General features: G+C 40.9%; 1 pseudogene; it reads right to left on the reverse strand.

Annotated features, from left to right (window-relative positions):
• Nucleotides 1-14,246: 14,246 nt before the first annotated feature.
• On the reverse strand, nucleotides 14,247-22,198 carry LOC114279737 (UNC93-like protein 3; annotated as a pseudogene).
• Between the last annotated feature and the right edge of the window lie 3,985 nt (nucleotides 22,199-26,183).

Below are 26,183 nucleotides of genomic sequence, written 5' to 3' on the forward strand. Positions count from 1 at the left end.
CGTGCTCTGATACCACTCTGTCATGACCCGAACCCGCCCCTATAGGTCAAGGCCATAACCGGCCAGTAATCCATAGATTACCCACGGCCTCAAACCAAAACAGACATAACTCATCAGAGTAAAGGGGCCAAACGGAAGCAAAATTTAAAACTTTGTCTATAGAGCTGTGCTTACATGGCACATCAAAACAAACCATACGTATAGACATTAATAACTCACAACAGAAATACAATAGCATAAGTTCTGTACAAATAGGATCATCCAAAACTAAGTCAACCCACGAAAACTATATACAAACATATTCAGAAACTTCGCCAACATGACAACATAGAACAAAATAATAAAAAGGCGAAGGCGGGTCCTGTGCGTGAGACACAAGAGCTGACTTTCCAAAACCTTTGTTGTTCCACATAGACTTCACTGGGGCTGGGTTTGGACTTCTCTAGGCTCACCTACAAACATATGAACGAGCGTGAGCGATAGCCCAGTAAATAATATCAAATACAAAAGTTATACAAACGATATGCAGAACAACATGCTCCAAACGGCCTTGGGCCCAATTCATATTTCTATTTAACATATATATACATAATTTAGGTCAAGTGATTGTGGTTCCAAACATACTGGCCTTTGGCCCATTCAGGCTTTCATTCGTGTCAAAACGGCCTCTGGCCCATTCATTCATGTCAAAACGGCCTCTGGCCCATTCATTCATGTCAAAACGGCCTTCAGCCCATTCATTCATGTCAAAATGGCCTTCGGCCCATTCATTTATGTCAAAACGGCCTTCGGCCCATTCATTTATGTCAAAACGGCCTTCGGCCCATTCATTTATGTCAAACGGCCTACGGCCCATTCATTTACGTCAAAACGGCTTTCGGCCCATCCTTTCATTCATATTAAACATTCGTCCATAATTCAAACTGGTAGACTCATAAGGCTTATAAGGAAATAAGCAATTGGACAAATGACAAGTTTCAAATATCGATATTACTCACAGTGATTGGTTGGTTGGTTCGCTCTGGAGCTCGACCCTACATAGTCCATGAACACAAAAGGGTCACCAACAATTCAATCCGTTCTTAAATTCGCATTTTCCTTTTTAGGCTTTATTCATATCTCTTTAACTCAATTACAATGCTCAATGCATGCCTAAGAGTGCTTGGAAGTGAAAGAGAACGGAAAACAAAACACAGAACGAGCATACAAAATTTCAGAAAACAGGGTCCGTGCTCGAGCGGACCCAATTGGTCTGCAAAAGTGCTGGTTGCATCAAATTCACGCTCGAGCGTGAACTCGGGCGCTCGAGCGGAATGCCTGTCTACATAGCTCCCCGCTAGAGCGGACCCATACCTGCAAAAAAATACTGGGAGCATGAATTCCCCGCTCGAGCTGCGGTTTCCTCGCTTGAGCGGACATCATAAATTTTGGGTTTTCCAGAATGGTTTCTGAGTTCAAATTTGACATTTCAACCACATTTCTTGCATATTATGGCTCCAATTTCACATGTACTTGTACTAACATGGTACCAACACTAAAATACATCAACATGGAGCTCAATTTCACAAATTGATCACATGCATGCCCCAAATTAACTCAAACTCATGCATTCAAGGTTTTCATTTCTAATAAACAGCATGCATGCCCATTTTGACTTTCATTTTCACTTCTAATGATGCAATTAGTGCTCATTCCCATGAAACTCAACCAAAACATGTTTGCATGTGGGATTACACATCCAATCTTTCATAATTCACAAATTACATGCTAGAATTTTGTGATTCCATGGGAGTTCTTCACATGCATGCACATATCAAGCCTCAATTTCAACAAAACCAACTCAAACCATGCTCTCGATCACAAACAAACCTTGAACTTACAAGATCACAAATTCAAACTTGCAAATTCAAGATCAATGCTTACCTAGAGGCTCAATTCTTCTAATTTGGTCAAATCTAGAGTTAAATCTTCAAATTCCCAAGTTTGAGTAAAAAATTGCACAAGTCTCTCCCTTCTATCTCTATGGCCGGCCTTCTCTCTCTCTCTCAAGGCACCAAAATCAGATTTTGAACTCAAGTGTAAGGATTAAATGTATAGTGCCTTTCTACGTAAGTCCCCACTATGTCATTATTTTAATATTAGATAATGGAGCACTGAATTGATCATTCTGAATCTAATTATTTTGATCCGAATCAATTTTTCAATTAAATTTCACCGTAGGTTCTAAAAATTATGCCAATCATAATGGCGCGACCAATTTCGGTTTCTGTGGCCGATAAGACCTTCGATTTAATTTCCAAAGCAGATAATCAAATAGATATTCCTACGGTGAACAGATAGAAATTCAAAACCACATATTTTCACATAATAGCCCACAAAAATCATATTAGACACATAATCATACCCATATTAAGGACTAATTAACATATTACGGAACAAGGGTATCACAGATTGGTTGCTCAGTTGGAACAACAAAAAGTAAATTTTTTTCATCAAATTCAAATTTAATGAACTATTTGGAGAACCATTGAAGATGGTCTTAGAGACAAGATATGAACCAACCTAACATGTTTTGTAATTCTTGACTATGTACGCAACACCACACGATATTCTAGAACTATAACTCAAAACAATTGAAAAAAATAAATAAATCCTCCGTGCCAAGTGATCATAGTATGATGTGGGGACAAAGGAACATTCTGCATGTCCAAGTATTACTGTTTTTTTTTTTTTTTTTTTTACTATCAATTATATTTTGCCTCTAGTAATTTTAGTAAAAATTTTAATATCTGTAAAAATACTCAATTGCATAACATCAAACAAAGTGAATGATGCACTAACATAGTAGACACAGAAGAAAGAAGTTTTGAGTTTAGAAGTGAGTTTTTTTTATGGGAACCAGTCCAACACTTTGTGAAACCAAGATCAATTACCTCTCTCATTGCTTTCTTGTTTAATTTATGCATTGTTCATGTAAGCAAAAACAATATCTGTCACGACCCCAAACCGCCCCTAGTAGTTTGGTGCCGTGATGGCCAGTAATCCGTAATTACCGAAGGCCAACTTACAAAATTCACACACAATCAGAGTATTTATATAGGGGGCTCACAAATGCGGAAGCAATAATTCAAGATACAAGTGGTCCATAAGAGCAGTGCATAAGTCAAATGAAATGGCATACATCTTTACATAGCTTTACAACTTGAATACATGAAGAAATGAAGTACAAAATACATATCACATCTTAACGAAAGGGCTTCTCAGCCGACATGTTCAAATACAAAAGCTTCAAGATTGCCGACGTCCTCACTGCCGACATAACATGCATACAAAACACACATCTCGGCGTAGCCGACTTCTAACTTGTTACCTACATATATACATAGGGAGGGTGAGCTTGGATACTCAGTGAATGATATAAGTAATAAAGGGGTAAATGAATGATTTCCAAGGTCCTTGTCAAAACAATACATATATCATAGCTTGTTCAAAACATGGGATGAATCAAGTTCATCAATCAAATCTTGGTCTTTCAAATCTTGCTTGGGATGTTAATAACATCTACATAATACATGGGGTGATGACATTTCGGACAAGACAAGGGAATAATCGACCCGGAATCGATTAGACATATCCACCCGTTCATAGACCGTCGGTGGGGCCATCCGTTCATAGACCGTCGATGACAGAGATCTCTCAAACATGGTGCTACATGGGCTTAGAGTCCCCTAGCATGGGAGGACTTTCCAAGAATGTCATCAAAACAAAGCTTATACTTGATACACAAAATAGAGATAATCATTCATGCTTGATCAAATACTTTTCTAAAACGAAGCAAGGCTTTGTCAAAACTTTATAACATAACTTTATTAAAAATACCACTCACCTAGTTCTTGGGACGTCGGGATCAAGGCAAAGGTCCAAGTCCTACAAACACATGGCAAAGTCTATTGAACGCACTCTTAAAAACAAGCTTCACATGAATGCAAATGATCTAGGGGAAACATGTTGAAAACATCTAGGGAAAACATGCTGAAAATACCTAGGGAAAACATGCTGGAAACATCTAGGGAAAACATGCTGAAAATACCTAGGGAAAACATGCTGGAAACACCTAGGGAAAACATGCTGGAAACATCTAGGGAAAACATGCTGAAAATACCTAGGGAAAACATGCTGGAAACACCTAGGGAAAACATGCTGGGTACCAACCAGGTCCTGGAATGGATGCACAGAGATGATCTAGGCTAAAACGACCTAGCTGGGTGAACTCAAGAGGTCTTGGCCGAGGTCCCACACCTCTTGGCCGAGGTGTGGTTACCTAGGCTTCAGTATGCAGCTGTCTGCCGAGGTGTTACAAGGTGCCAGCATGGGTGTACCATGGTCGGCCTAGGTGTGCAGTGGTTAGCCTAGGTGTGCATGCAAGATAAACTAATGTGCAAGTGATCATGCAAGGTAGGCCAAGGTGAGATACGATGCTTGGCCTAGGTGTGTGATCTAGGCAAGAGTGGTGTCGGTGATCACACCTAGGGAAATGAAGCCTGGAAATCTGGGTTTCCTCCTTGAAGAACATGAAGAACATGAGCATGAAGAACATGAATGCTAAAATCATAACTTGTTATTACAAGATCTGGGATTTCATGACATGAGTTCGAAAACATGGACCTGGGTACCCATACTTTGAAAATCATGCAAGAACAAACACAAAAACATGGATCTAGGCATGAGCTTTCGGATCAAAACATGACTTTTCTTGAAGAACACATGAAAACCATTTTCTCTTTCTAAAACCAAACTTCAAAGCAATGCATGGCTTACAAATCATATTCAATCATGCAATGCAATATCATAAACATATAGAACAACAAGAGCGGATCAAGAATCTAACCTTAGAACACGGATCTAACGGTTCGATCTCAAAGAATCAAGCTTGGAAATCCACTCTCTCTCAAGAACTCTTCTCCCTCTTCTAGAGCTTCTCTCTCTACTCTTCAAAACAAGATACAACAAATGAGGGGTTTCTCTCTCTGCCGGCTAACTTAACTCTCAGCTCGGACACGTGGCAACGGTTGGTTGGTTCTCTTCAAAAAGGTGATAGATTGACAAGACAAGGCCCGGACAAGGCGTATCTAGCAAGCTACTCGGAATGGCACTCCGGCAAGTATTGACATCGGCTAACCACAAGACTTCGGCAACTAGGGTGACAATGACCTCGGCTAGGAAGGACAACACTTGACTAAGCTGTGCCACACCTCGGCCTAGATGTGCCACACCTCGGTCTAGGTCATTCCAGTCCCAGAACAAGGTCACTAGGTGCAAGGATTAAGGATCTCGGACGCCTAGGTGATAACATCTCGACCAATATGCCTAGGTGACGGTGGAGGTCAACCAAAGGGGTTCCAAGATGGTCCAAGGTGTAAGAGGTTCAAAGGTGTGACCTAGGCTTAACATGACCTCGGCTTGGCATGACCTAGGCTTAACATGACCTAGGCTTGGCATGACCTAGGCTTAGCATGACCTAGGCTTAGCATGACCTAGGCTTAACATGACCTAGGCTTGGCATGACCTAGGCTTGGCATGACCTAGGCTTGACATGACCTAGGCTTAACATGACCTAGGCTTGACATGACCTAGGCTTAACATGACCTAGGCTTGACATAGCAAGGAAGGAACAAAGCATGCATACAACACTTAGGGAAAACATGATAGCATCAAGACAAGACAAGAACCTTTACCTAGGCAAAACAAGTCCAAGTCTACAAATGCAAGCTTAACAAGACAAAATCATGCAAATGTACATGAACATGACTAAGACATGAATGTGGGTTATTAAAGTCTACCCTCCTTAAAGAAGTTTGGTCCCCAAACTTAACTTACCTTGTCCCCAAAATAATTCCGAAAGTCGGATTCTCATCTCTTCTTATCATCTCTAGCCTTTACCTTGGGACAATCCTTAATATGATGACCCATCTCACCGCATTCAAAACATGCTCCAGATGTCCGATGACAAACTCCAAAATGTCGCCTCCCGCAACTTGTACATGTCGGCCTGGTGCCACCTTCCTGGTTCGTATTGTTGGAACTGTCCACATTTGTCTTCTTCTTGGCATCATGCTGGTCTTGGCGATTGTCATAGGTCTGCCTCTTTTTCTGATTCTCCCCTAAACTCTGACTTCTGTTCAAGTTGGCTTCTGCAAGGATGGCTTTATCTAACACTCCAGCATACGTCGGCATGTTAAGCAAATTAACCCGGTCTTGAATTGGCCCTCGAAGTCCACTCTCAAACTTGCGAGCTTTCCTGTATTCGTTGTCGACCATATGAGGTGCATACCTTGCCAACTCGGTGAAAGCACGATCATACTCCGCCACTGTTTTGCTACCCTGGGTCAACATCTGAAATTCTGTGGTTTTGCGATCTCGGACACTGAGCGGGAAATGCTTGTCATAGAACAGCTCCAAAAATCTGGCCCAAGTCAAGTCTGGGTTACCTTCTCGGATCATCATCCACCATCTTCGAGCGTCGTCTTCCAAAGTGAATGCTGCTAATGACACTTTCTGAGTGTCGGTGCTAGGAAAAACCTCGAACAACTTCTCCATCTCAAGAATCCATGCTTCTGCCTTCATCGGCTCTATACCTCCATGGAACTTTGGCGGTTTCATCTTCTTAAATTCTCTGATCAGGGTCAATGTGTCATCTCCATACAAAGCTGGCTGCGGAGGCACTTGTGGTACTGGCGGTGGTGGAACTACATGTCGGCCATCTGTCTGCTCGGCCTGGGTGGAGGTAGTACCGGTGTTCTGCTGCCTTGCCTGCCTTAATTCATCGGCCAAACTTTCAACCAATCTTTCCAATCTGTTTATTCTGTCCTCGGATTGATCTCGGCTAATTGGGGGTCTCCCTCTTCTCATGATGCTGGGGGTATGTAGGATGTGACTCTTAGAATAAAATGAACAGATGAACGTGTGTGCAAGTGAACATGATCATGCCGATGTAACAAAATGCTCATGCCGAGATAATGCACACCTTGTCAAGTAGCAAGCAACATGATGCAATCTTAACATTCTTCTAAGGGACATCCTATGCTCTTTAGGACTCAAAGTGTGTGAATAACGTACTATAAGGAACGCGTGCTCTGATACCATTCTGTCACGACCCCAAACCGCCCCTAGTAGTTTGGTGCCGTGATGGCCAGTAATCCGTAATTACCGAAGGCCAACTTACAAAATTCACACACAATCAGAGTATTTATATAGGGGGCTCACAAATGCGGAAGCAATAATTCAAGATACAAGTGGTCCATAAGAGCAGTGCATAAGTCAAATGAAATGGCATACATCTTTACATAGCTTTACAACTTGAATACATGAAGAAATGAAGTACAAAATACATATCACATCTTAACGAAAGGGCTTCTCAGCCGACATGTTCAAATACAAAAGCTTCAAGATTGCCGACGTCCTCACTGCCGACATAACATGCATACAAAACACACATCTCGGCGTAGCCGACTTCTAACTTGTTACCTACATATATACATAGGGAGGGTGAGCTTGGATACTCAGTGAATGATATAAGTAATAAAGGGGTAAATGAATGATTTCCAAGGTCCTTGTCAAAACAATACATATATCATAGCTTGTTCAAAACATGGGATGAATCAAGTTCATCAATCAAATCTTGGTCTTTCAAATCTTGCTTGGGATGTTAATAACATCTACATAATACATGGGGTGATGACATTTCGGACAAGACAAGGGAATAATCGACCCGGAATCGATTAGACATATCCACCCGTTCATAGACCGTCGGTGGGGCCATCCGTTCATAGACCGTCGATGACAGAGATCTCTCAAACATGGTGCTACATGGGCTTAGAGTCCCCTAGCATGGGAGGACTTTCCAAGAATGTCATCAAAACAAAGCTTATACTTGATACACAAAATAGAGATAATCATTCATGCTTGATCAAATACTTTTCTAAAACGAAGCAAGGCTTTGTCAAAACTTTATAACATAACTTTATTAAAAATACCACTCACCTAGTTCTTGGGACGTCGGGATCAAGGCAAAGGTCCAAGTCCTACAAACACATGGCAAAGTCTATTGAACGCACTCTTAAAAACAAGCTTCACATGAATGCAAATGATCTAGGGGAAACATGTTGAAAACATCTAGGGAAAACATGCTGAAAATACCTAGGGAAAACATGCTGGAAACATCTAGGGAAAACATGCTGAAAATACCTAGGGAAAACATGCTGGAAACACCTAGGGAAAACATGCTGGAAACATCTAGGGAAAACATGCTGAAAATACCTAGGGAAAACATGCTGGAAACACCTAGGGAAAACATGCTGGGTACCAACCAGGTCCTGGAATGGATGCACAGAGATGATCTAGGCTAAAACGACCTAGCTGGGTGAACTCAAGAGGTCTTGGCCGAGGTCCCACACCTCTTGGCCGAGGTGTGGTTACCTAGGCTTCAGTATGCAGCTGTCTGCCGAGGTGTTACAAGGTGCCAGCATGGGTGTACCATGGTCGGCCTAGGTGTGCAGTGGTTAGCCTAGGTGTGCATGCAAGATAAACTAATGTGCAAGTGATCATGCAAGGTAGGCCAAGGTGAGATACGATGCTTGGCCTAGGTGTGTGATCTAGGCAAGAGTGGTGTCGGTGATCACACCTAGGGAAATGAAGCCTGGAAATCTGGGTTTCCTCCTTGAAGAACATGAAGAACATGAGCATGAAGAACATGAATGCTAAAATCATAACTTGTTATTACAAGATCTGGGATTTCATGACATGAGTTCGAAAACATGGACCTGGGTACCCATACTTTGAAAATCATGCAAGAACAAACACAAAAACATGGATCTAGGCATGAGCTTTCGGATCAAAACATGACTTTTCTTGAAGAACACATGAAAACCATTTTCTCTTTCTAAAACCAAACTTCAAAGCAATGCATGGCTTACAAATCATATTCAATCATGCAATGCAATATCATAAACATATAGAACAACAAGAGCGGATCAAGAATCTAACCTTAGAACACGGATCTAACGGTTCGATCTCAAAGAATCAAGCTTGGAAATCCACTCTCTCTCAAGAACTCTTCTCCCTCTTCTAGAGCTTCTCTCTCTACTCTTCAAAACAAGATACAACAAATGAGGGGTTTCTCTCTCTGCCGGCTAACTTAACTCTCAGCTCGGACACGTGGCAACGGTTGGTTGGTTCTCTTCAAAAAGGTGATAGATTGACAAGACAAGGCCCGGACAAGGCGTATCTAGCAAGCTACTCGGAATGGCACTCCAGCAAGTATTGACATCGGCTAACCACAAGACTTCGGCAACTAGGGTGACAATGACCTCGGCTAGGAAGGACAACACTTGACTAAGCTGTGCCACACCTCGGCCTAGATGTGCCACACCTCGGTCTAGGTCATTCCAGTCCCAGAACAAGGTCACTAGGTGCAAGGATTAAGGATCTCGGACGCCTAGGTGATAACATCTCGACCAATATGCCTAGGTGACGGTGGAGGTCAACCAAAGGGGTTCCAAGATGGTCCAAGGTGTAAGAGGTTCAAAGGTGTGACCTAGGCTTAACATGACCTCGGCTTGGCATGACCTAGGCTTAACATGACCTAGGCTTGGCATGACCTAGGCTTAGCATGACCTAGGCTTAGCATGACCTAGGCTTAACATGACCTAGGCTTGGCATGACCTAGGCTTGGCATGACCTAGGCTTGACATGACCTAGGCTTAACATGACCTAGGCTTGACATGACCTAGGCTTAACATGACCTAGGCTTGACATAGCAAGGAAGGAACAAAGCATGCATACAACACTTAGGGAAAACATGATAGCATCAAGACAAGACAAGAACCTTTACCTAGGCAAAACAAGTCCAAGTCTACAAATGCAAGCTTAACAAGACAAAATCATGCAAATGTACATGAACATGACTAAGACATGAATGTGGGTTATTAAAGTCTACCCTCCTTAAAGAAGTTTGGTCCCCAAACTTAACTTACCTTGTCCCCAAAATAATTCCGAAAGTCGGATTCTCATCTCTTCTTATCATCTCTAGCCTTTACCTTGGGACAATCCTTAATATGATGACCCATCTCACCGCATTCAAAACATGCTCCAGATGTCCGATGACAAACTCCAAAATGTCGCCTCCCGCAACTTGTACATGTCGGCCTGGTGCCACCTTCCTGGTTCGTATTGTTGGAACTGTCCACATTTGTCTTCTTCTTGGCATCATGCTGGTCTTGGCGATTGTCATAGGTCTGCCTCTTTTTCTGATTCTCCCCTAAACTCTGACTTCTGTTCAAGTTGGCTTCTGCAAGGATGGCTTTATCTAACACTCCAGCATACGTCGGCATGTTAAGCAAATTAACCCGGTCTTGAATTGGCCCTCGAAGTCCACTCTCAAACTTGCGAGCTTTCCTGTATTCGTTGTCGACCATATGAGGTGCATACCTTGCCAACTCGGTGAAAGCACGATCATACTCCGCCACTGTTTTGCTACCCTGGGTCAACATCTGAAATTCTGTGGTTTTGCGATCTCGGACACTGAGCGGGAAATGCTTGTCATAGAACAGCTCCAAAAATCTGGCCCAAGTCAAGTCTGGGTTACCTTCTCGGATCATCATCCACCATCTTCGAGCGTCGTCTTCCAAAGTGAATGCTGCTAATGACACTTTCTGAGTGTCGGTGCTAGGAAAAACCTCGAACAACTTCTCCATCTCAAGAATCCATGCTTCTGCCTTCGTCGGCTCTATACCTCCATGGAACTTTGGCGGTTTCATCTTCTTAAATTCTCTGATCAGGGTCAATGTGTCATCTCCATACAAAGCTGGCTGCGGAGGCACTTGTGGTACTGGCGGTGGTGGAACTACATGTCGGCCATCTGTCTGCTCGGCCTGGGTGGAGGTAGTACCGGTGTTCTGCTGCCTTGCCTGCCTTAATTCATCGGCCAAACTTTCAACCAATCTTTCCAATCTGTTTATTCTGTCCTCGGATTGATCTCGGCTAATTGGGGGTCTCCCTCTTCTCATGATGCTGGGGGTATGTAGGATGTGACTCTTAGAATAAAATGAACAGATGAACGTGTGTGCAAGTGAACATGATCATGCCGATGTAACAAAATGCTCATGCCGAGATAATGCACACCTTGTCAAGTAGCAAGCAACATGATGCAATCTTAACATTCTTCTAAGGGACATCCTATGCTCTTTAGGACTCAAAGTGTGTGAATAACGTACTATAAGGAACGCGTGCTCTGATACCATTCTGTCACGACCCCAAACCGCCCCTAGTAGTTTGGTGCCGTGATGGCCAGTAATCCGTAATTACCGAAGGCCAACTTACAAAATTCACACACAATCAGAGTATTTATATAGGGGGCTCACAAATGCGGAAGCAATAATTCAAGATACAAGTGGTCCATAAGAGCAGTGCATAAGTCAAATGAAATGGCATACATCTTTACATAGCTTTACAACTTGAATACATGAAGAAATGAAGTACAAAATACATATCACATCTTAACGAAAGGGCTTCTCAGCCGACATGTTCAAATACAAAAGCTTCAAGATTGCCGACGTCCTCACTGCCGACATAACATGCATACAAAACACACATCTCGGCGTAGCCGACTTCTAACTTGTTACCTACATATATACATAGGGAGGGTGAGCTTGGATACTCAGTGAATGATATAAGTAATAAAGGGGTAAATGAATGATTTCCAAGGTCCTTGTCAAAACAATACATATATCATAGCTTGTTCAAAACATGGGATGAATCAAGTTCATCAATCAAATCTTGGTCTTTCAAATCTTGCTTGGGATGTTAATAACATCTACATAATACATGGGGTGATGACATTTCGGACAAGACAAGGGAATAATCGACCCGGAATCGATTAGACATATCCACCCGTTCATAGACCGTCGGTGGGGCCATCCGTTCATAGACCGTCGATGACAGAGATCTCTCAAACATGGTGCTACATGGGCTTAGAGTCCCCTAGCATGGGAGGACTTTCCAAGAATGTCATCAAAACAAAGCTTATACTTGATACACAAAATAGAGATAATCATTCATGCTTGATCAAATACTTTTCTAAAACGAAGCAAGGCTTTGTCAAAACTTTATAACATAACTTTATTAAAAATACCACTCACCTAGTTCTTGGGACGTCGGGATCAAGGCAAAGGTCCAAGTCCTACAAACACATGGCAAAGTCTATTGAACGCACTCTTAAAAACAAGCTTCACATGAATGCAAATGATCTAGGGGAAACATGTTGAAAACATCTAGGGAAAACATGCTGAAAATACCTAGGGAAAACATGCTGGAAACATCTAGGGAAAACATGCTGAAAATACCTAGGGAAAACATGCTGGAAACACCTAGGGAAAACATGCTGGAAACATCTAGGGAAAACATGCTGAAAATACCTAGGGAAAACATGCTGGAAACACCTAGGGAAAACATGCTGGGTACCAACCAGGTCCTGGAATGGATGCACAGAGATGATCTAGGCTAAAACGACCTAGCTGGGTGAACTCAAGAGGTCTTGGCCGAGGTCCCACACCTCTTGGCCGAGGTGTGGTTACCTAGGCTTCAGTATGCAGCTGTCTGCCGAGGTGTTACAAGGTGCCAGCATGGGTGTACCATGGTCGGCCTAGGTGTGCAGTGGTTAGCCTAGGTGTGCATGCAAGATAAACTAATGTGCAAGTGATCATGCAAGGTAGGCCAAGGTGAGATACGATGCTTGGCCTAGGTGTGTGATCGAGGCAAGAGTGGTGTCGGTGATCACACCTAGGGAAATGAAGCCTGGAAATCTGGGTTTCCTCCTTGAAGAACATGAAGAACATGAGCATGAAGAACATGAATGCTAAAATCATAACTTGATATTACAAGATCTGGGATTTCATGACATGAGTTCGAAAACATGGACCTGGGTACCCATACTTTGAAAATCATGCAAGAACAAACACAAAAACATGGATCTAGGCATGAGCTTTCGGATCAAAACATGACTTTTCTTGAAGAACACATGAAAACCATTTTCTCTTTCTAAAACCAAACTTCAAAGCAATGCATGGCTTACAAATCATATTCAATCATGCAATGCAATATCATAAACATATAGAACAACAAGAGCGGATCAAGAATCTAACCTTAGAACACGGATCTAACGGTTCGATCTCAAAGAATCAAGCTTGGAAATCCACTCTCTCTCAAGAACTCTTCTCCCTCTTCTAGAGCTTCTCTCTCTACTCTTCAAAACAAGATACAACAAATGAGGGGTTTCTCTCTCTGCCGGCTAACTTAACTCTCAGCTCGGACACGTGGCAACGGTTGGTTGGTTCTCTTCAAAAAGGTGATAGATTGACAAGACAAGGCCCTGACAAGGCGTATCTAGCAAGCTACTCGGAATGGCACTCCGGCAAGTATTGACATCGGCTAACCACAAGACTTCGGCAACTAGGGTGACAATGACCTCGGCTAGGAAGGACAACACTTGACTAAGCTGTGCCACACCTCGGCCTAGATGTGCCACACCTCGGTCTAGGTCATTCCAGTCCCAGAACAAGGTCACTAGGTGCAAGGATTAAGGATCTCGGACGCCTAGGTGATAACATCTCGGCCAATATGCCTAGGTGACGGTGGAGGTCAACCAAAGGGGTTCCAAGATGGTCCAAGGTGTAAGAGGTTCAAAGGTGTGACCTAGGCTTAACATGACCTCGGCTTGGCATGACCTAGGCTTAACATGACCTAGGCTTGGCATGACCTAGGCTTAGCATGACCTAGGCTTAGCATGACCTAGGCTTAACATGACCTAGGCTTGGCATGACCTAGGCTTGGCATGACCTAGGCTTGACATGACCTAGGCTTAACATGACCTAGGCTTGACATGACCTAGGCTTAACATGACCTAGGCTTGACATAGCAAGGAAGGAACAAAGCATGCATACAACACTTAGGGAAAACATGATAGCATCAAGACAAGACAAGAACCTTTACCTAGGCAAAACAAGTCCAAGTCTACAAATGCAAGCTTAACAAGACAAAATCATGCAAATGTACATGAACATGACTAAGACATGAATGTGGGTTATTACAATATCTTTCATAAATCAATAAAATCTAAAAGAGGTAATCCGGGTTCCAATTTAGGCAGGGCACATAAAGATGTCCATATTCCACAAATATTACTTGCACTAATTGCCAACTTTCACATAGACTCTATTCTCAATAGAAAAGAACAATAATATGATATTTACATTCAAATTAGCCTCTAAATACTTTTCTTTTGAAGAAATATTAACAGGTGAACATATTTTCTTATTGAATAGATTTCACAGGCAGATACAACGTTCTGTGGCAATCAATATGCAAGACGTGAATAATACATGCTTTGGCAACAAATATTGATTACGTGTCCGGTTGCAAAAAATCAATCAGCACAAGAGAATGCTTTCTCGACCATAAGAGTGAGGAATAGAAACCCGACAACAGAGATGCAGACTGCAACAAGCATAACCACTAACACAACATGCAAAGAAACGTGAGGGCTCACAAAAAACACAACTGCAATCGAAACACACTACCAAACCTTGAGCTGTGCAAATGCTCCTTCCTGTACACCCCAAAAGTAACATTTGAGAATTAAATGCAAGTGCATTTGCACAAAGAAACGACCAAGAAAAAGTTGAGGGCCAAATATCTTTAATATACATGAATGAGAAATAGATTAGACATAAATATGAAAATAATTAAGATAACTAACATTTTAAAGGAGGGTACAACACACAAAAGTCAATTTTCTCCTATTTGTTTAATTGTTCAATTAGGAGAACACTTGTGGAACCCATATCTTTAACTTTCCTAAAGGAATAAGTTTTCCGAATTTCCTTCAATATATGGAATTTACGTCTCGAGAATCTCAATATACCTTATCTTCAACCATAAAACATATGTTTTCACAATTACATCCACTAATTTATTTATTTTTTATAAATAAATCAATACATAGTTTCATCCCACCTTCCTCTCAATTAGATCCCCCACGCACAAACACCTCTAAGAAGGTAATGTGTCGAATACACATCCAAATGTTTCATTAATTTAATTATTTGTTTATATTTTTTAGATCTAGACACGCTTTGGACACACGTCCATCACTTATTCATACACTCAACTCAAGGCATGCACTTCTCGTGTCAACACTTATGTGAAAAAGAGTATAAATCAAACTAAAAAGGCTTAGTAAAACAAACAAAATAAATCACTACCATATCATGCTTAAAGAGCTTCCCAAGCAAAGCATTAAGCTATGTGTTGAATATTCCATCCCCAATTCCCAATGCAGCTACAATGAGAAGGGGGTATAAAATGCCGAGTACTCCACTAGTTACGCTGCACAATGGCACAGTTAACAAGAACTAATAAAGTCATAGCAACTTCAAATCAGATAAATATAATTAAAAACTTTAGATTCCAAATAACTTTAGTTGGAATCAACGAGAAACCTAACCCGCACTTCAGTAGAAGCCAAAGCAGTACCATAACTGAATGAAAGCTCCGGCACAAACTATTAGAGTGGTTGACTTGAGACCAGAGGTGAGTCGACCCATAGCCAACGAACACTGACACATATTCCAGATATGTAATGAGTTTGAAAACTTAATGAATCAAATAAATGACAAATTATAAAACAAAGATGGTTTTCCTGGGTTTTTAACTTTTAGCAAGCTTGAGGTGTAATAGTGTTTACATCCTATGCCACATTATTATCGAATAATTTCCTATAAAACATATGAGGCTAGAGATCATAGCAGAGGTTGTGAGTAAATAACTTGAATGCACATACCGTAGGAAAAATAAGATTATGGAACAGAACACAGGATATAATCCATCCATATTATCCATGTGACGTACCACCAGGACAATAAATGAAATTTTGTATATTGTTGCAAACACACAACACAACTCAGAGAGAACAAATATGGAAAAGGTTATATATTATTTGTTATTCTTGTTCCTTACAAAAGGAAAAGTTTAATGAAATTTAAAGTTGTTCACTCAATTCATTTTTATTTCTCCAACTCAACAAGATGAAAGAGATGAAGAACATGCCTTGTCAAAATTAATGTACATAAAACAGAAATAGACTCACCAAGTGATCTAATTCATTTAAACCATTCCATAAAGCTACTCATTTCTGGATTGCCATACTTACAATTGAATCAAAAGCCCCATACACTGCCATAGCACCACCTACACTAGACTCACCAAGTGCAGGTTCGATAATGTACTTGGTGTATTCAGCCCTAAAATTGTAAATGCGTTCCATGCTTGATTGAAGAAAATGTTACAATGTATATAGTGCACAAAATTGAATGGTCGAAGGATAATAAAAAAGGTAAATGTCATAAGTTAATCAACAATTACCATACAAATGCTTGTTGTAAGCCTGAATATGCAATAAGGGGGATGATTAATAACATTCATAAGTCAAACAATGGAGCGATGACAGACTTTGACATAGAAACCATGGAAGAGTAGAAACTGACAGAAGAATCTGGTAAAGTCTCCTCTCCTTTAGCATCCCTCTTTTGTAAGAAGCACATGAGTATGGTACCTAAGGTCATACTACAAAGGAACACAATATATAGTAAAGTTGTGCCACTGGTAGTTTCCCCCTGCAGTGATATGAAAGAAAGACTAACAAATTAAAGATGTGAGTGTTTTAAAAGAACTAAAAAATCATAGATTTTGACACTGAGGTAGAATCTACAATACTTCAAATTTTCCACAACCAAATGAAAGATAGTGGTATATTGTTGTCAAGGATGGCACTACATAGGATTAAAGTTGTGCCATTGAATATCCTTATTATTATTTTTTAAATACAAGTAATTTATGTATATTTTAATATTTTATTTGCTATCTTAAAAATATATATATTGAACACCCCAACAAACACATACACTTCTTAACACTACTAAGAAGGTGTGTATCCGTGTTCGATGCATGTCTGGCACTAGCACTCATCGGACACTTTTTGACATGTGTTGGATACTATATCAACTTTTTGTTTTAGACCTTGATACCCTTCGGATACTTGGGTAGACGTGTGAAGGATTCGCAAAATGGAATAGTCAAGTTTGTCAACTTGACAAAATTTTCTAGCAAAAGGAATGCCAAAAATGGAAGCCAACCATGTCGAAACTCCATAGCTCTAATTGTTGACATGGCTATACAATTGTTTCCCACGGTTAGACAACTACTCCAACAAACTATGCCACTCAAACCAACTAAGGGAAGTCATTCCTTTTGAAACTCTCTTCATTGATTGATTTTGAGACTATTGAATAAGGTTTGGGACCCTTGATTTTATCCCTTTTTTTAAAAAAAAAAAAACTATCATTAAAACGTCCACCAAAGAAATTATTAAAGAAACAAAAGGAAAAGGGAAATCCCTTAGCCAAAGAGGGGGAAAAAAAGGAAATAAACATCATTCACTTCATAATAAATCGGACTCTCCTCATCTTTCTGCCATCTTTATTTTTCAGTGCTAACTTATAGCTAAAATTGCATTAGAGATGCAAAAGATAAATTTAACATTAAATAATTTTTTGGTACAATCAATGTAACAACCCACATTTTTGTCCTAGTCATGTTGCACGCATTTATATGTTTTGCCATGTTAAGATTGCTGTAACAACCCATATTCATGTTGTAGTCATGTTCATGTTCACTTACACAACTTTGTCTTGCTAAGTTTGCATCCATGAATCTTGTCTTGCTTTGTGTTTATGCGATTTGCCTAAGTGTTATGTGCATGCTTGTTTCCTTCCTTGGTGTCTCAAGCCTAGGTTATGTTAAGCCGAAGTCATGCCAAGCCTAGGTTACGTTACGCCTAGATCATTCCAAGCCGAGGTCATCTTCAGTCTAGAACTAACTTGGAACCCCTTTGTTTGACCTCCCCCTTCGCCTTGACATATTGGCCGAGGTGTTCATCACCAAGGCCGAGATGTGTATTATCTAGGCCGAGATGTTACTTTTGCACCCAAGTGATCTTGTCCTGGAGTGGTATGACCTAGACCGAGGTGTGGCACATCTAGGCCAGGGTGTGGCACAGCTTAGTCAAGTGTCGTCCTTCCTAGCCGAGGTCATTGTCACCTTAGTTGCCGAAGCTTTGTCCTTAGCCGATGTCACCCCTTGCCGAAGTGCTTTACTAGGTAGCTTGTTAGATACGCTTTGTCATAGTCTTGTCTTGTCAATCTATCATCTTTTTGAGGAGAACCAACCAGCCGTCGCCACGTGTCCGAGCTGACACTTAAGTCAGTCGACAGAGAGAGAAACCTACCATTTGTTGTATCTTTGTTTTGAAGAGGAGAGAGAGAAGCTCTAGAAGAGGGAGAGGAGTTCTTGAGAGGAGGTAGACTTCCAAGCTTGATCCCTAGAGATCGAACCGTTAGATCCATTTCTAAGGTTAGATTCTTGATCTGCTCATGTTGTTCTTTATGTTTATGTTATTGCATTGCACGATTGAATATGATTTGTAAATCATGCATTGTTTTGAGGTTCGGTTTTAGAAAGAGAAAATAGCATTCATGTGTTCTTCAAGAAAAGTTATGTTTTGATCCGAAAGCTCATGCCAAGATCCATGTTTTTGTGTTTGTTTTCACATGATTTTCAAGCATGGGTACCCAGGTCCATGTTTTTGAACTCATAGCATGAAATTCCAGATTTTGTAAATAAAGAAGTTATGATTTTAGCATCCATGTTCTTTGTGACCTTCATGTTCATGTTCTTCCTGTTCTTCACGGGTGGAAGCCCAGATCTCCGGACTTCATTTCCCGAGGTGTAGTCGCCGAGGTCACTCTTACCTAGACCTCACACTTAGGCCAAGCATCGTATCTCACCTTGGCCTACCTTGCACGATCACTTACACCTTTAGTTTGTCTTGTGCGCACCTCGGCATGCAGCCGCGTGCTGAAGCCTAGGTAGCCACATCTCGGCCAGGAGGTGTGGGACCTCGGCAAAGACCTGGTTAGTACCCAGCATGTCTTCCTGACATGTAAAGCAGTGTTTTGACTCCCAGCATGTTTTCCCGGGATCATTTGCATGCATGTAAGACTTGTTTTGAGAAGTGCATTCAGTGTGCTTTGCCATGTGTTTGTAGGGTTTAGACTTGCCTTGACCCCGACGTTTGAAGAACTAGGTGAGTGGTATTTTTAATAAAGATATGTTATAACGTTTTGATAAAACTTTGCCTTGTTTTGATAAAAGTATTTGTTAAGCATGAATGATATCCCTATTTTATGTACCAAGTATGAACTCTGTTTTGGATGGCAATGTATCAAGTAAGCTTTGTTTTGATGTCAATCTTTGAAAGTCCGTACATGCCAGGGGACTATAAGCACTTGTGGCACAAGTCCGTACGTGCTAAGGGACTATAAGCATTAGTAGCACACATGTGAAGTCCATACGTGCTAAGGGACTATAAGCATTAGTAGCACACATGTGAAGTCTGTACGTGCCAGGGGACTATAAGCACTTGTGGCACAAGTCCGTACGTGCTAAGGGACTATAAGCATTAGTAGCACACATGTGAAGTCCGTACGTGCTAAGGGACTATAAGCATTAGTAGCACACATGTGAAGTCCGTACGTGCCAGGGGACTCTAAGCTTTTGTAGCACCTTTGTTTGTTTTGTCCGGAATGTCGTCACCCCATGTTTTAAGATTTGACGCATGTTAAGTATGTAAGTTTTGTAAGATCAAGTTTGATGAACAAGATTTATCTCATGTTTTGGACAAGCTATGATAAGTATGGTTTTGACAAAGATATATTATGTATTGTTTTGAAAAGATCTCGGGTATCATTCATTTAACCCCTTTATTACTTGTACCATTCACTGAGTATCCAAGCTCACCCCTCCCTATGTATATATGTTGGTAATAAGCAAGAAGTCGGCTACGCCGAGATGTGTGTTTTGTATGCTTGTTATGTCGGCCATAATGATGTCAGCAATCCTGAAGATTGTGTTCCATGATTTGTAGCTTAAGTGTTTTGTTTATGTCGGCAATCTTGAAGCTTAAGTATTTCGAACATGTCGGCTTGAGAAGCCTTTTATCAAGATGTAACATGTATTTTGTACTTTATCTTATTTGTATTCAAGTTTTAAAGCTATGTAAAGATGTATGCCATTTCATTTGACTTATACACTGCTCTTATGGACCACTTGTATTTTAAATTATTGGTTCCGCACATGTGAGCCCCATATATTTATACTCTGATTGTGTGTGAATTTTGTAAGTTGGCCTTTGGTAATCTCGGATTACTGGCCATCACGGCACCAAACTATTAGGGGCGGTTTGGGGTCGTGACAATCAAGGTCAGAGTTTCTCGAGTGTAATGCAAGCATTAATAACTAAATCTATGATAATGAATTGGTACTAGTAATACAACAAACAACATAGAAAAATATAGGACATGGAAATCAGCTTGGATTCACAAGCATGCACATATCGTTCCATCTTTCAATAGAACAAGAGACAAGGTTTCCAACGAATTGCAAAATTCAATAAAAAATGAAGATTATTCCTGATGCACAACATCCATACAAAACAAATTGAATATATTCTTATTAGAACCAAAGATCATTAAAATTGTCATCAAACACTAAAATGCAGCACCTTGTGACCTGCAAACATTCCCCAAAATTCTCCATTGAAGTTACCAATCATGTGCATGACTGCGTGTTGTAGAAGTAAGATATGTACCCTGATGGACTATAATATCATTAGGGAAAAAGTAATGTACTTATTACATCATCAAACACAAGAAAGTGATGAACCAAATCTAAAAGATGGACTTGTACCTCCGCAACCCATATTATTGAAGTAGAAAATCCTAGGTACAACGAAGCTGAAACCGTCATGTACCTATCACAAGAATATTCATTTTTAAGTATATACAACTTCATCAATTTGATGAACATGATAGGGCTCTATCAAATATGTGCCCACATCATTATTTAGTACAATACTGACAAGCATAAGAATGTTGTCTCGAGTCAAAGAGCAACCACTTTCCGTAAATAGTGGAAAGACAAGGTCTACGCCCAATCTTACCCGCCCAAGTCCCAAACCACATGGACTTTTAGTCTCATGAAATTCACTCAAACATTTTGGGAGCAACTCCCCTCAAGACTTCATCCTCTCAATATCTCTCAAGACTTCATTTTGTGGGCTCCATGTAGCCAACGAAGGTGATCCAAACCGCTCATCTTGTTTGCCCAATAAAGTAGAACATATATGCAAAAAATTAACTTTATTGAATATCGATGAGCATATTAACTTATCATATTTTGTCTTATAAAATCAATGGTTTTTATTTAGATTCATATGTACCATCCATTTCATAAAATGAAACGTGATCAGTTTTTTTTTTTTTTATCAGCATGAAACACGATTAGTTAGTGTATCGATCGATGTCCAATCAAGCTAAATTTTAATAAATATATTCTTCTCTTCGACCTATGAGATGAACGGTTTGTATCACAAAACTATGGAGCCCACAAAATTGAGTCTTGAGGGAGTATGGAGAAGATGTAGTCTTGAGGGGAGCCTACTCCCCAACAATTTTGGCTATTTTATCACCTATCAGTGCAAAGGCACAGTCACATAAAACTTAAAAAGCACGTTTGTCCTCAACTAAATTAAGACAATACATCAATGGTGAAAAAAATTGTTACCATGTGGGCTTCAAATTCACTGCTATGAACAACCAATACCCAGCAGTCTCAAGAACAAGAGCATTTTTTGTACTCAGGAACCGAACCACCAATGAAGCAAAGAAAGAAAAAACCATAAAAGACAAATACAATATCCCGAGCGAAATTGTCCCTATATCTTCCTCCTGAAACCCAAATTCAAAGTCTAACCCATAAAAAAAAAACACGCAATTGTTCAATTTATGTCTCATCAATCAAATTTAGAACTCACAGTATTGATTGTACTCTCCAGATTCTGAACAGCACCATAAGCCAAGAACATCAACAAGAAAGCCGAGCTCAGAATATGCACATCTCTGGTATGGTTCTTCTTCGTTAGGGTTTGAGTTTCTGAGTTCTCAGCAGCGAGTGGTGCTTCTTCTTCTTCCATAGCTTCTGAGAAACACTCCAATCAATTGAATTTGCTATGAGAAGATTGATTAAAAACCTAGAAATGGTTGGTGGAGTGTATGAGAGAGAGTGCTGACGAGAGTGGATTGAATCACAAGATATTTGATATGAGGGAGTGTGATTATTTTATAGAACGAATCAAAGATTTTGAATATGAGACGTAGACGGGGTAGAGAGAGAAGGAGGAAGAGGGACCGGAGGTGCATTCCTTTAATCTTGTTTGGTTCGTGACAAAGTAATGGGAAAAATGAAAATGTTGATGGGAGTGTCCTTGTTTTGACTCCTCTTCGGGTGCTGATTGGCCACTTCTCTGAAATACAGCATTCGTCTGGATGTGGTTTTTTTCTATTATTTATTTTTATTATTATTGTTTAGGCCTTATTTGGAACCAACTTTTTTTTAAAGTAATTCTTTAACTTTGGATTATACTATGATGTAAAAACATTAGGGTTTCATTTGATAAATCTCTTAAATTATAGTTTTATCCATTAATTTGAGTGTGGTGTTTACTTTGAGCTTTCAACTCATAATTCTACAACCACTTTTCAAAACTCAATTTAAAAAATAATCATTACTTTTCAAAACTCATAACCAAACACATAATTCAAAACTTTTTTAAAACTCCATTCAAATCAATAATTTAATTTTTTAAATATTTTAAATATTTTTAAAATATTTTAATTTTGTTAAGATTTTAAATATTTTAATATTTAAATATGTTACGATTTTTTTAATTTTTTAATTTTTTGAATATTTTTAAATATTTTAATTTTTAAATATTACGATTTTAAATTTTTAAATTTTAAAATATTTTATAAAAATAAATTCAAACTCTATTTTATAAAAATATTTTTAAATATTTTAATTTTTTTGTTATGTATTTAGTTATGATTTGAGTGTAGAGTTGTGAAAGTAGTATGGAGTTTCGAGTTATGCGTTTAGTTATGAGTTTATATCAGGTTTCACCCTTGCTGAGGCTCGGGTTGTACAAAACATCATGGCTGCTAACGAGGGGATATATGTCAGTGCTCAAACGGTATACCTCATGAATAAACTCCAACACATCCCCGGGATGGGGTTAGGAAGGAGCGGCCGGAAGGGCGTCGCAGCACTGGCCGAAGTGCCACATAACCCTCATACCTTTGGCTTGGGTTATCTGGCCACCAAGGAGGATTGGGTAAAGAAAGGAAAGAAAATAGCTGGAAGAGCCAAAGCGAAACAGATGGGGAAGCCTTTTGAGTTGATGCACCGGCCCATCCAGGGTACCCTAAACGGACGCTTCGTCCGGGAGGTGGAAGATTTTCCATTCTGTAGTTTTCCGGAGCCGTGGCTGAACGCGGAGAGGAAGCGCGTACCGGGGTTCGAGATTTTCTTTGACCTACAATTATCTAGGGACGATGTTGCCGAAGAGCAGACAGACCCGACAGTCGAGGTTGAGCATAGTGGGAAAATGATGTCTGAGGACACCGAACTTGAAATGGGGGTAGCACTGGCATGTCTACTTTCAGATCCTCTGATCAAACAGAAGTGCTTGGGGGATAACTTCTCGGTGCCCATGATGGGGAATGAAACGGTTGTGGGCCTACCATCAACCATTTTGGATGCATCCATCGCACCCTCTCTCGTTTGGCAATACGAAGAGGGATTTTTGTCGAACAGCGCCAGGTCAGGTAGTGAGCCGGAATCTGATTCCACCGAGTCTTGTGAGTCGGAATCAGGTTCCAGCTCAATTGAGTCTGAGTCTGGTATTCCTGGGGGTGATAACCCGGATGCCACAGTCCTGTCCAGGTCTTCTTTTTCTTTCTCCTTTGAGTCTGTTGTAACAGAAGAATCGGACGGTTTGGAAGTACTTAATGAGAATAATGTGGATGTGGTTTCCGAGTACTTTTCTGCGCCTTTGATATATTGCTTAAATCAGGACTTTCAAAATTTTTACGAAAACGACGAGGGAGAAATTCCTCCAGTTTTGCAATGATTAATTGATCAAGAGCAGGAAAGATTTGTTAAACCTTTAGTTGATGAAATCACTACTGTGAATATTGGTACTGAGAAGGACCCGCGCTGGTACAGATCGGGTCCACGTTGTCTTCGGAGGAACGCGAGCGCTTAGTCGCTTTATTAAAAGATTTCAAAGATGTTTTCGCCTGGTCCTACGAAGACATGCCTGGAATCGATCCTGAGATTGTACAGCACCGGATCCCTCTTGACCCCGAGGCCCGACCCGTCAAGCAAAAACTCAGAAGAATCCGCCCTGACTGGGCCATCAAATTAAGGAAGTGGTCACCAAGAAAATCGACGCAGGCTTCCTACTGGTATCCGAATACCCAACTTGGTTGGCTAACATCGTTCCAGTGCCAAAGAAGGATGGCAAGATCCGAGTATTCGTGGATTTCAGGGATTTGAACAGAGCTAGTCCAAAGGACGACTTCCCCTTGCCACACATTGATGAGTTGGTGGATTTCACAGTGGGGCATGCTTTGCTTTCGTTTATGGATGGCTTCTCAGGCTACAATCAGATAGTGATGGCACCAGAAGACCAGGAAAAGACTGCCTTCACCACCCCATGGGGGACATACTGCTACCGAGTGACGCAGTTTGGATTGAAGAATACTGGAGCTACATATCAACCGGCCGCGACCACAATATTGCATGACATGATCCACAAGGAGGTTGAGGTATACGTGGACGACATGATTGTCAAGTCCAAAGAAAGAGAGGGCCACTACACCGCCTTACAAAAGTTCTTTCAAAGGATCAGAGAATTCCGGCTGCGACTGAATCCTCAGAAGTGTACGTTTTGTGTTACAGTAGGGAAAATGCTGGGGTTTCTTATTACACAGAGATGTATCGAAGTCGACCCTTCCAAAATCGAGGCCATCTTAGAAATGCCACCACCAATGACTGAAAAGGAGGTGCGAGGCTTTCTGGGTAAAGTGCAATTCATAAGACGGTTTATCTCAAAATTAACCTTGACATGTGAACCACTTTTTGGTCTCCTGAAGAAAGGAAAGAAATTCCAATGGGACGGCTGATGCCAAGCTGCTTTTGAACAGATTAGGGAATACTTACAGAACCCGCCCGTGTTGTCACCACCAGAGCCGGGGAGACCGTTGATATTGTATCTTTCGGTAACCGAGACCACAATGGGTTGCATGCTCGCGCAAGAATCAGAGGACAAAGTGGAGAGAGCCATCTCCTATCTGAGCAAGAAGATGCTAGAGTATGAGACTCGCTACACACCGTTAGAGAAGGCTTGCTTAGCTTTGGTATGGGCTACCAGGAAGCTGCGGCACTACCTGTTAGCTCACTCCGTAATGTTGGTTTCACGACTCAATCCCATCAAATATCTTTTCGAGAAACCAGCACTTGCGGGTAGGCTAGCTCATTGGTTGCTGTTGCTTTCCGAATTCGATCTAAAATATGTGATGCGCAAGTCAGTCAAAGGAAGAACAGTAGCAGAATTCTTAGCCGACCATCCAGTTGAAGGGGGCGAAGCAGTTGAGTACTCATTCCCAGACGAGGCCATTTTGCATAGCGACGATGAAACTTGGACGATGTACTTTGACGGAGCGTCAAACCAGTACGGGTATGGAATAAGGGTGTTACTGATAGCACCCGACAATTCCCGTATCCCTCTAGCATTCAAACTCCGGTTCAAAGTCTCAAACAATGAAGCAGAATATGAGGCATGCATTGCCGGTCTAGAAGTAGCCCTAGAACTAGGGGCAAGACGGTTGGACATCATCGGGGACTCGAACCTTGTTGTGTCTCAAGCAAAAGGAGACTGGAAAGTCAAAGAAGAAAAGATGATGATGTATCACCGGACCTTGGACTTGTTAATTCCTCGTTTTGAGAAGCTAAATTTTGCTCATCTACTAAGAGAGAACAACAGGTTCGCAGATTCTTTAGCCACTCTATCTTCCATGATAGACATCCCGTCCGGAGTCTGGATGCGTCCAGTCATC

The sequence above is a fragment of the Camellia sinensis genome, chromosome 3 (assembly GCF_055761805.1).
Source record: "Camellia sinensis isolate YWXY chromosome 3, ASM5576180v1, whole genome shotgun sequence".
NCBI classification, from domain to species: Eukaryota; Viridiplantae; Streptophyta; class Magnoliopsida; order Ericales; family Theaceae; genus Camellia; species Camellia sinensis.